This window comes from Citrus sinensis, chromosome 6 (genome assembly GCF_022201045.2).
Source record: "Citrus sinensis cultivar Valencia sweet orange chromosome 6, DVS_A1.0, whole genome shotgun sequence".
NCBI lineage: Eukaryota > Viridiplantae > Streptophyta > Magnoliopsida > Sapindales > Rutaceae > Citrus > Citrus sinensis.
In genome coordinates, this window is record NC_068561.1 from 7080518 (window position 1) to 7092546 (window position 12029).

General features: G+C 35.7%; 1 non-coding gene across 1 annotated transcript; it reads left to right on the forward strand.

Annotated features, from left to right (window-relative positions):
* Positions 1–9774: 9774 nt before the first annotated feature.
* LOC127903601 (small nucleolar RNA R71) lies at positions 9775–9878 on the forward strand. The gene has a single exon (XR_008056310.1). It is a non-coding gene; the product is annotated as a small nucleolar RNA R71 (small nucleolar RNA).
* The last annotated feature ends 2151 nt before the right edge of the window (positions 9879–12029 follow it).

Consider the following 12029-nt stretch of genomic DNA (forward strand, 5'->3'; position numbering starts at 1 on the left):
GATGGCTTGAATAAGGAGTCATTGGATGATATCCTTTTGTCTCTTGAAACGCATCCCAGTGGATATGTGCAAGGAGCGATTCTCCAGTTATGGCCATTATTCCAGAAAGAGCATGCACGATACAGTCTCGGGAATCTGACTATAAACGACCCTGTTTGCCAGTTTATAAGAAAATTGGATGGGAAGCTTATCCTCGACCCATAGAGGGCATTCAAGCCGTTTCTGGACGTAAAACCAAAGGAAGATGTGAGCCACAGTCGCAACTACTTGTAAATATCCTTTTACTTTACTGTTATTTTATTTCACTATTGTTTTATTGTTTGCATTATTGTCTTTAATAATTTTATTACTGTTTGCTTTTTCCTTATTACTGTTTGCTTTTTCCTTTTTACTGTTTCCTTTTTTACTCGCGAGCCATGTGTTTTACACGTTATTTGACACTGACATGTTACCTCATACACAACTGTGACCCACTGTCACCAAGACTCTTAAATGTGATTTTTTTGTCAAGCACTCACAAATTATTTTTGAGAAGTATTCCAATGGCAGCTACTCCCAATAGACAATTCAAGAACATTTGTGTGCTTTCTGGATTTAACTATGGAAAACATAAAAAGTTCGTTGAGGCAGCCATAGATCTTGGTCGAAGCATAGCAGCGAGAAAATTACACTTGGTGTATGGAGGAGGTAATCGAGTTATCAAAAATGGTCTCAGAAGCAGCTTTTATTAGAGGCAGCCAAGTGTTAGGCATCATTCCAAGAGCCCTAAAACCTTTGGGCGGTTTGACTGACTCATCGACTGGAGAAGAGTTAGTCGTCTCAGGTATGCAAGAACGAATAACTGAAATGCTTAATCATGCTGATGCTTTTATTTTTCTTCCAGGAGATCTTGCAACACTAGAGGCACTTATCACACTAGCATCTTGGGCCCATCTGCACATTCACCAGAAACCCATCGGTTTGTTAAATGTCAATAACTTTTATGATGGCTTCATCGCATTTCTTAACCATGCAATAAAAAACTACTTCATTCCTTCCCATGCAAAAAAACTTTTTATTTGTGCTCACACTGCTAATGAGCTACTTGATCTGTTACAAGCTTATAAACCGGAGCCAGACCCATGGACCTTTGTGTTGGAGCTTCCAAATAATGATGGTAACAGTAGCCACAGTAAGAAGTACAAATTAGATTTAACTCTTCGCCTATAAATATTTTCTTCTGTGTTGCACTACTCAGGTGATGTCTTCTAAAGTCTACTTCTTTCCTTTAAAACATTGAAGACAATGTTTCGTTCTGGTTGGGGGGAGGGAATAGTTGACAATTGTGGAATCTTGGTTAAGTTTTTACTGATTTTTTGTTGTAGAAACTAACTGTTGCTAACTTTTTGTGTTGAAGATGGCTGAATATGGAGTGTAGTGACTCTAGAAACGCATCTTCATCATTTGAAAAAAAAACAAAAAAAACAAAAACAATAAAAAAATTAAAAAAACCAAAAAAAAAATAATAACGTTTTCTTTTTAAGTGTAACTTTTCTAATTAGTTTTTCTGCATCATTTTTACATTTCTGCATGCATATTTTCCTTTCACGTTTAGAATAGGTTGGGGGATAGAATGTTGTTTAAAAAAAAAAAATTGTGTGATTTGTTTTAACATTAGATGACATGATTAATTTCAAATTTTAGTATTTGTATTATCTTTGATCTTAAGTGATGTTACATTATATTTGCTACTCTACCTGTTGATGTCGAAGACAAATATGAGTTGTTTGAAGGAATGAACATGTCATAATAAGTACCAAGTGAGTTTTTTAGCCTATCATTTTTCTTGGAGAGTAACCCTTTTGCCCATTCTTTATACAGCTTAGCAGTTTATTATTGTATACTCGATCTCTAAATTTCTTTTAAATTAACCCTTAAAAAAAATATAAAATAAAAAAAAAGAAAAAAAAATCTGTGTTGCTACATTTGGAGGCCGATCTAACTAGTAGATATGGAAGGTTATTTAGAGCCCTAAAAGGCGATGGAAAGGCCATTTTTGATCCGTTTCTGCCTTTCTAGCCATCCCTTTTGTAAAATATCCATAGTTAACCATTTTGAGCCTTTAAAAAAAAAACTTTTTATTTGTTAAACTTATCATCTTGACCCACTCTGATTTGGAGTATTACCCGATATCTTATGAGTTCCATCACCTATTTATGTTTGAGAAAAATGTAAATAATTATTTTACATTTTGAGCTTATGCCAAACAAAAGCAACAAAAAAAAATTGTTATTTTAGAATAAAAAGAAAGAAAAAATAAATAACAATAATAGGTGAAATCGACCTTGCAACTTTCAAAAAAAAAATTCTCTGCATTTTTCTCAAACATACACTTTGTTTTCCTTATTTTCCTTCTTTGTTAACCATGTCCCTAGCCTACGTTACATCCTAATAAAAGTCCTTCTTGATTTTCGGGAACTATAATCTGAAGTAGAAGCTAGTTATGTGGGCTAAAAAGATGTAGAGGTGCATAATAAAAATAAATAAATAAATAAAAGAAAAAGAAAATAAATAAATAAATAAATTGGGTTGACTAGCATTTTTGTTTGACTTGAGATCGTATTATTTCTAAGCTGAGGGCATATTTATTTCATCTTGGTGAGAGAATGTGATATCACTTTTTTATTATTTTCTCTCTCAATTACCATTCATTGGAGTGACTATTTTTATTGGTTTTAATTTCTTTATGAGAGTGTCACTACTTCCAGTGAGATTTTGGGGTTTGACATGTCATTCTTGAAAGTAGCTATAACAAAGTCTACTGGGCTGATTCATGTGGATGGTTGATGTGGGTGTGATGTTGCTTTAGACTGGAGATAATGCTTATACTTTTATTTGATTGCTATCATTAATCTGATTGAATAAACACGAGTGTTTCTAAAAAAAAAAAATCATTTTGAATTTGAATTTTATTTTCACTTCATTTGATAGGGACTAGCAATAAGCTGGTTGGGGGGTGTGTTGAGTTTTAGAAAATGCATATTTATAAAGGAGAAAATCGTCATTTTACATTTCAAGTCTTACTAACAACTCTTACTTTTATGTATTTAACCTTCTTGTGATTTAATTACGTGTGTTTTATTTTAATTAAGTATTTTATGTATTTTAGGAGTATTATAGTCATTTCACAATAAAGGAGAGATCAGACGGCAAAACAGACATCACTTTTGAACTTAGGACGGTCGAAAACCTTAGGAGGAGCATAAAAGGAAAAATGGCACTGTTCACATGTACGGTACTATTCATGTGTACGGTACTGTCTAAGTTACTGTTCACGACACTGTTCACATAGACGGATCGATGACGTGGCATTGACCAATGATGTGGCATTGACTGATGAGGTGTCACGATCCTGTTGGACTAAAATTCTTATGTACTGTTGATGGTGACGTGGCAGCATATCAGTGGACTAAAAATCTCGCGTACGGTACATGCATCACATAGGATTATTTTCAACCAAACGGCGTCACTATTCAACCCGGGTCAAACCGTGTTACTGTTTATCCACGTGGTCAAACCGTGTACTGTTGACTGATGACGTGGCGCAATCCTGAGCGTCCAAACTGTTTTTAATCCAGTGGCCATAATTTACTCCATGTATCTATAAAAAGGGGGCCTCCCCCCCCTAATTTGATATCTCTGAATCCATTTTTGGGATCCATTTTCTGTAATTCCTTCTCCATCTTATATTTTCTACGTATTTTAATAAATTTCCATTTTGCCCCTAGTTCAATTATGAGTGGCTAATTTTCTTTCAAGCTTGGGTTGGAGGTGAAGTCTCAACATGTGTCATGGGCTTTATTTGGTAAATTTACTTTCTCTTCCCCTCTAATTTTTGTGGATGTTTTGACTTCTCGTCGACAAATAATACTAATCTTGTCTAGTACCGCCTTGGTTTTACCGACCCCCTAGTACAAGGTTATTATTATTTGGCACGATAAGCCCTTAGCACCATATTGATTAGAGCGTGGTTCATGAGGTGTGGATTCTCCCCTCATGATTTAATTGGCATTAATAACGATTATTTAGCCCATGATGATGTTGATACGGATCCAGATACCCAAGTATGTCATCTCAATAGATTCCTCTTCAATTTATTCTCGCCATTTCAATTCCAATTTTAGAATTTATTCTCGCCATTTCAATTCCAATTTTAGGATAATCCAAATCATTTTCACCACAAATCCAACCACCCATTTACAAAATTAATTCTACACACAATTAAAATCCACCTGCTCGTGGGATCGGCACTCGTCACCATTAGTCTATTCTACAATAGATTCGTGCGCTTGCGAGTTCAATAAAATTTACACAACAGTGGTAATATGTAATCTAATGGCTTATTTATTAGAGTGTGTGGAAAAATATGACATAATTATTTTTGTTAAAATATTAATTAAGGTTATAATAGAAACTTTAAAAGGATGTGATAGCTTATTTAATAAGCTACTTATAAAAAGCATCCCCTACCTATTTTTAAAAGATACTGTCAAAACAGAGAAAATTATAAAATAAGCAGCTTTTACAAAATTTACGAAACACTATTTTTATCACTGATTATGAAACATGCAGCTTATTGATTTTTTACCTCAATCCCAAACAGGGCCGAAATTTGATTGCCACATTTTATCTTACATGCTTGCACTTTTTAGTTAATATTATTTATTTCAAAATTACCCTTATTAAAAAATAAAAAAACATTTTTTCTTCTATGGCATGTTGCCAATGGGTCCTCTCTTATGTCTTCCTCATTTTTTAAATTGATTCAAATTTGAATCGAATCTTAACTTCTAATTGAATACTAAATTGTGATTAAATAGAATGTTAGATTATCACACAAAATCAAAACCAATATCGTAAATAATAACAAAATTCATTGTTTCTTCATAAAATTTAACAACAGCCCAACATTAAAATTTATCATATGTTGGTGAAGGTTTTTGGTGGGTCACTCAAATTTATTTCGGTGTTTTCTCCATGTGGTTGGTAATCTAGATATGGCTTTAATCTTTGACCATTAACTTTAAACGTGACACCGTTCTTTGGGTCCTTAATTTCAATTGCCCCATGTGGAAAAATAGTATGTACAATAAATGGGCCAGACCAACGAGAGCGTAACTTACATGGGAATAAGTGCAAGCGAGAATTGAATAAAAGCACTTTCTGACCTGGAGTGAAAGATTTTCTCATAATTGGCTTGTCGTGGAAGACTTTCATTCGTTGCTTGTAAATCTTGGCATTTTCGTATGCATCATTGCGAATTTCTTCAAGTTCTGCCAGTTGTAATCTTCTTTCTGAGCTGGCTTGCTGCATGTCAAAGTTCAATTTCTTGATGGCCCAATACGCACGATGCTCGAGTTCCACAAGTAGGTGGCAAGCTTTTCCATACACTAACATGTAGGGTGACATCCCAATCGGGGTCTTGAAAGTCGTTCTATATGCCCATAAGGCATCATCAAGTCTTAATGACCAATCTTTTATGTCTGGCCTCACCGTCTTTTCTAATATGTGCTTTATTTCTCTATTGGGGATCTCAACTTGGCCACTGGTTTGCGAATGATATGGGGTTGCCACTTTGTGAGTGATTGAATACTTTGTCAAAAGAGCTTTAAATGCTTTGTTACAAAAGTGGGCACCACCATCACTGATTATTGCTCGAGGGAATCCAAAGCGTGAAACAATGTTGCTTTTCAAAAATCCTATCACCACCTTGTGATCATTGGTTCTGCATGGAATTGCTTCTACCCATTTCGATACGTAGTCAACAGCAACCAATATGTATTGATGGCCAAAAAAAGGGGGAAAGGGTCCCATGAAGTCGATACCCCATACGTCAAAAATCTCAACCACTAAAATTGGATTTAGTGGCATCATGTTCCTTCGTGTAATGCTCCCCATTAGTTGACACCTATCACATGAAGAACAGAAAGTGTAAGCATGTCGAAATATAGTTGGCCAATATAAACCACATTGTAAAACTTTAGTTACTGTTTTCTTAGCACTAAAATGGCCTCCACAAGCTTGTTCATGGCAGAATGAAAGAATATTATGAATTTTATTTTCTGGGACACATCGTCTAATAATTTGATCTGCACAATACTTGAACAAATACGGGTCATCCCAAAAGAAATTTTTTATCTCTGCAAAGAATTTAGCCTTGTCTTGCTTGGTCCAATGCTCTGGAAGTTTACCTGTAACAAGATAATTAACTATATCAGTATACCAAGGTAATACTTCCACACTCATTAATTGTTCATTTGGGAATGACTCATTCAATGATAATGTTTCCATAATTGTGTCAAAATGTAGACGAGAGAGATGGTCAGCCACAACATTCTCTGTCCATTTCTTATTTTTGAATTCCAAGTCAAATTCCTGCAAAAGTAACACCCAACGAATTAGTCTAGCTTTTGCATCTTTCTTTGTGAGAAGATATTTAAGAGTAGCATGATTTGTTAATATAATTATTTTACAACCAATGAGATAAGATCAAAATTTCTCTAATGCAAACACTACTGCTAGCATTTCTTTTTCAGTAGTTGAATAGTTCAACTGTGCATCATTCATTGTCATACTAGCATAGTAAATAACGTGGGGAATTCGATCAACTCTTTGTCATAATACTGCTCCTACTGCATAATCAAATGCATCACACATGAGCTCAAATGGTAAGCTCCAGTTTGGGGGCTGAATGATGGGTGATGATGTCAACAACTGCTTTAGTTTTTCAAATACCACAAGACATGAATCATCAAAGATAAAAGGTACATCCTTAGCAAGTAAATTGCATAAGGGTCTAGAAACTTTGCTAAAATCTTTAATGAAACATCTATAGAAACCAGCATGCCCAAGGAAATATCTTACTTCTCTGACTGTTTTGGGTGGAGGAAGATTATAAATGAGATTCACCTTCGCTTTGTCAACCTCAATACCTTTGCTCGAAATGATGTGACCGAGAACAATACCTTGTTTTACCATAAAATGACACTTCTCATAATTTAAGACCAAATTCTTCTCGATACATCTCAGCAGAACTAGTGTTAGATGATGTAAACATTGATCAAACGAGTCACCAAAAATAGAAAAATCATCCATAAAGACTTCAAAGAATCATTCAACCATATCAGAAAAAATGCTTAACATGCATAATTAAAATGTAGCAGGTGCATTATATAATTCAAATGGCATCCTCCTATATGCAAAAGTGCCAAAAGGGCAAGTGAAAGTAGTTTTCTCTTGATCTTTTGGTGCTATAGGGATCTGATTGTATCCTGAGTAGCCATCTAGAGAGCAATAAAATTCATGGCTTGTTAATCTATTAAGCATTTGATCGATAAATGGTAAAGAAAAATGGTCTTTACGTGTGACAGAATTCAACTTTCTATAATCAATGCAAACACGCCATCCTATAGTTACTCTAGTGGGTATCAATTCATTATCGGCATTCGTAACTACTGTAACTCCTGACTTTTTGGGGACGACTTGTACAGGACTGACCCATGAACTATCAGAAATTGGGTAAATGATACCTGCATCTAATAGCTTAAGGACTTCAGTTCTAACAACTTCTTTCATATTAGGATTTAACCGACGTTGCATTTCCTTAGTAGGTTTAGCATTTTCATCAAGGTGAATATAATGCATGCAGTCGACTGGGTTTATACCTTTTATGTCCACTATGGTCCATCCTAATGCTCCTTTATGCTCTTTTAAAACATCCAACAACTTACCTTTTTGTTCGTCATTTAGGGATGATTAGATGATTACCGGCAGAGTACTTTCTTCTCCCAAAAATGCATATTCCAATGTGTTAGGCAATGGTTTGAACTCGAGTTGTAGTGGTGATTCTGATGATGGGATGAGTTTCTTCTCTGATGGTGCTACTTGTTCAACTCTTGACTTCTATTTATTAGTGTCCATGGATGGTGCTGAGTCAAGTAGGGCGTTGACCTCATCAATTGATCTGTCAATATCAAAATCCAAATCAGAGTGAGTTAAACATGTTTGTAAAGGATCATCACTAAGGTTTGAAAGAAAAGTATTAGCAACTATTGTTTCTATTAAATCCAGATCAACAATTCCATCATCTGCACTGTGAGGTTGTTTGGCAATGTTGAAAATGTTTAGCTCCATAGTCATGTTGCCGAAGGACAACTGCATATTTCCAATCCTGCATTGAATGTGAGCATCTGCAGTTGCTAAGAAAGGTCGGCCTAGAATAATGGGGATGTGCTTCCTTGAATCCTGTATTGGTTAAGTGTCAATTACAATAAAATCAACAGGAAAATAAAACTTGTCTACCTGGATAAGCACGTCCTCCATAATACCATGAGGTATTTTTGTGGACCGATCTGCAAGCTGCAACATCACTAGAGTTGGGTGTAATTCTCCAAGTCCAAGTTTCAAAAATACTGAGTAAGGCAACAGATTTACACTAGCTCCTAAATCCAACAAAGCATTCTCAATTGTGTGGTTCCCTATACTACACGAGATAGTGGGGGAGCCTAGGTCTTCGCATTTTAGAGGAATTTTATGTTGGAGTATAGAACTAACGTTTTCTGTTAAAAATGCCTTCTTTTGAACATGAATATTTCTCTTTTTAGTACAAAGGTCTTTAAGAAACTTAGCATAAGATGGAACTTGCTTTATAGCATCAAGTAAAAGGATGTTAACACTTACATGTTTGAAGATTTCGAGAATCTCACCTATGGATTTTCCCTTCTTTCTTTTCGCTAACCTCTGAGGAAATGGAGCTTTCGGAACGTATTCTCGTGGTTTGGTTTCTTCTCTCTCCTCCAGTGATGAGTCCTCAACACTCACAGGTAAAATTTGATTTTCTTTTGTCACCGGCATCTCTACTTTGTTGTCGACTTCTTTTCCTTTTTGCAAGATCATGACTGCTTTGACCTCTCCATGCTGTTGTGGTGAACTGATACTTACTTCATGCACTCCTTTAGGATTAGGCACTGGTTGACTTGGAAACTTGCCTTTCTCAATAGTCATTGCCAAGGTCTGAACTGAAGAAGCAAGCTGTCCCACCATCTTCTCGAGGCTTGAAACTAATTGGGCTTGTGAGTTGAAGCCTGCTCTCAACTCATTTCGTAGTCCATCAATGGTGCGGTTCTGTTGCTCAATCGTGGAGTAAGATTCTTGAGATTCTGGAAAGAATCCTCCCATGGTCTGGGTTGAGAGTAGTTCTGGTTCTGATTGTATGGTCTAAATGGTGGCTGAGAGGCTTGAGGAACTTGAGGAATTTATTGCATTGGTGGAGTTGGAGCTGCTGGTCCATTCTGTTGGAATCCTTGAGACCATGAAAAATTGGGGTGGTCTCTCCATCCAGGGTTATATGTGTTGGAGTATGGGTTGTAATTCGATGGTTTTCTCATTACACCTATGGCATTGGCTTAATCTGAGTATGAGTCATGATCATGTGGCTTTGTTGATTTAGCAGTTGATAACGATGCTATTTGTCGAGCGAGACCTTCAACCATCTCCTTGACTTCTTTGATTTCTGAACTCGACTCGCCAATGTGAACCTCATTTACTGCCTTAATTCTTCTAGTATTCCTGAGTGATCGACTCCGTTGTTGCGAATTATCCGCTTGTCGCTGGAAGAATCCCCAAATCGCTGATGCACTTTTTGACATTAGCTCTCCTCCACTTGTTGCCATTAGCCATTCTTGCACATTCGGCAATAATCCCTCCAAAAAGTATTGGCATTGGTGCCATTTCTCGTACCCATGATGTGGACACTTCAAGAGTAGCCCATTGAATCGCTCCCATGTTTCGAAAAACTGCTCATCTTCTCTCTGGGTAAACTCTGAAATTTCCCTGCGAATAGCATTGGTTTTATACACTGGAAAATATTTATTCAAAAATTTCATTACCATTTGTTCCCATGATGCGATGCTATTAACATGCAAAGTATTTAACCATGAACGAGCTCTATCCTTTAAAAAAATGGGAATAGTCTAAGTTTTACATCATCATCTGAAAAATTCTCATATTTATCATCATCTGAAAAATTCTCATATTTATCATCATCTGAAAAATTCTCATATTTAAATGTTTGACAAATAGCATAAAAATCATTCAAATGATTATATGGGTCCTCATTTTCTAGGCCATAGAATGTTGGGAGACAATTTAGCATACTAGGTTTTAGTTCAAAGCTCCTAGCAGCTACATTTGGGTATCTTATACATGATGTACTCAAATTAGCTAAGGGACTAAAATAGTCCTTAAATGGCCTCTCCTGTGGTTGCAAATCCATTTTATTTTTAACTTGTTTGTGTGTGCGAAGTGTTTTCTCAAGTTCAAGGTCTATAGGTTCAAGATTAGGTAATAATGACCTACGACCATGCATGCAAAACAAATAAAATAAAAATAAAGATGGAAACAAAACAAATAAAAGTAAAGAAGAGGGAGAAATTACGATACTAACCTTATCACGATGTTAAAACCTTTCTATAAAAATACACAAAAATAAATACGTGAAATAAATTAACTAAAAATAAATTAATAAGATAAATAAAAAAATTACAAAGAAAAATAAATTACAAAATTTTAAAGAAGAGAAAAAGAAAAGAAATACTAACCTTTAAATATAGATTCACTTTCTTTTTAAAAAAAAAATACAAGAAAACAATTTAAATGGAATTATTCACAAAAATTAATTCTATAAATTAAAATTACTTACCTCCCCGGTAACGGCGCCAAAAACTGGTTGTGCAAATTTTATTGAACTCGCAAGCGCACGAATCTATTGTAGAATAGACTAATGGTGACGAGTGTCGATCCCATGAGGAGGTGGATTTTAATTGTGTGTAGAATTAATTTTGTAAATGGGTGGTTGGATTTGTGGTGAAAATGATTTGGATTATCCTAAAATTGGAATTGAAATGGCGAGAATAAATTCTAAAATTGGAATTGAAATGGCGAGAATAAATTGAAGAGGAATCTATTGAGATGACATACTTGGGCATCTGGATCCGTATCAACATGCATCATGGACTAAATAATCCTTATTAATGCCAATTAAATCATGAGGGGGGAATCCACACCTCATGAACTACGCTCTAATCAATATGATGCTAAGGGCTTATCGTGCCAAATAATAATAACCTTGTACTAGGGGGCCGGTAAAACCAAGACGGTACTAGATAAGATTAGTATTATTTGTCGACGAGAAGTCAAAACATCCACCAAGGTGGTACTAGATAAGATTAGCCCATGACACATGTTGAGAGTTCACCTTCAAGCCAAGCTTGGAAAAAAATTAGCCACTCATAATTGAACTAGGGGCAAAATGAAAATTTATTAAAATACGTAAAAAATACAAGATGGAGAAGAAATTACATAAAATAGATCCCAAAAATGGATTCAAAGATATCAAATTAGGGGGGGGAGGCCCCCTTTTGATAGATACATGGAGTAAATTATGGTCATCGGATTAAAAACAGTTTGGACGCTCAGGATTGCTCCATGTCATCAGTCAACAGTACGCGGTTTGACCACGTGGATGAATAGTAACACAATTTCACCCGGGTTGAACAGTGACGCGGTTTGGTTGAAAATAATCCTGTGTGATGTATGTACCGTACGCGAGATTTTTAGTCCACTGATATGCTGCCACGTCACCATCAACAGTACATAAGAATTTTAGTCCAATAGGATCGTGTCACCTCATCAGTCAATGCCACATCATCGGTCAATGCCACGTCATCGATCCGTCTACGTGAACAGTGTCATGAACAGTGTCGTGAACAGTAACATAGACAGTACCATACACATGAATAGTACCGTACATGTGAACAGTGCCGTTTTTCCTTTTATGCTCCTCCTAAGGTTTTCGACCGTCCTAAGTTCAAAAGTGATGTCCGTTTTGCCGTCTGATCTCTCCTTTATTGTGAAATGACTATAATGCCCCTAAAATACATAAAATACTTAATTAAAATAAAACACACGTAATTAAATCACAAGAAGGTTAA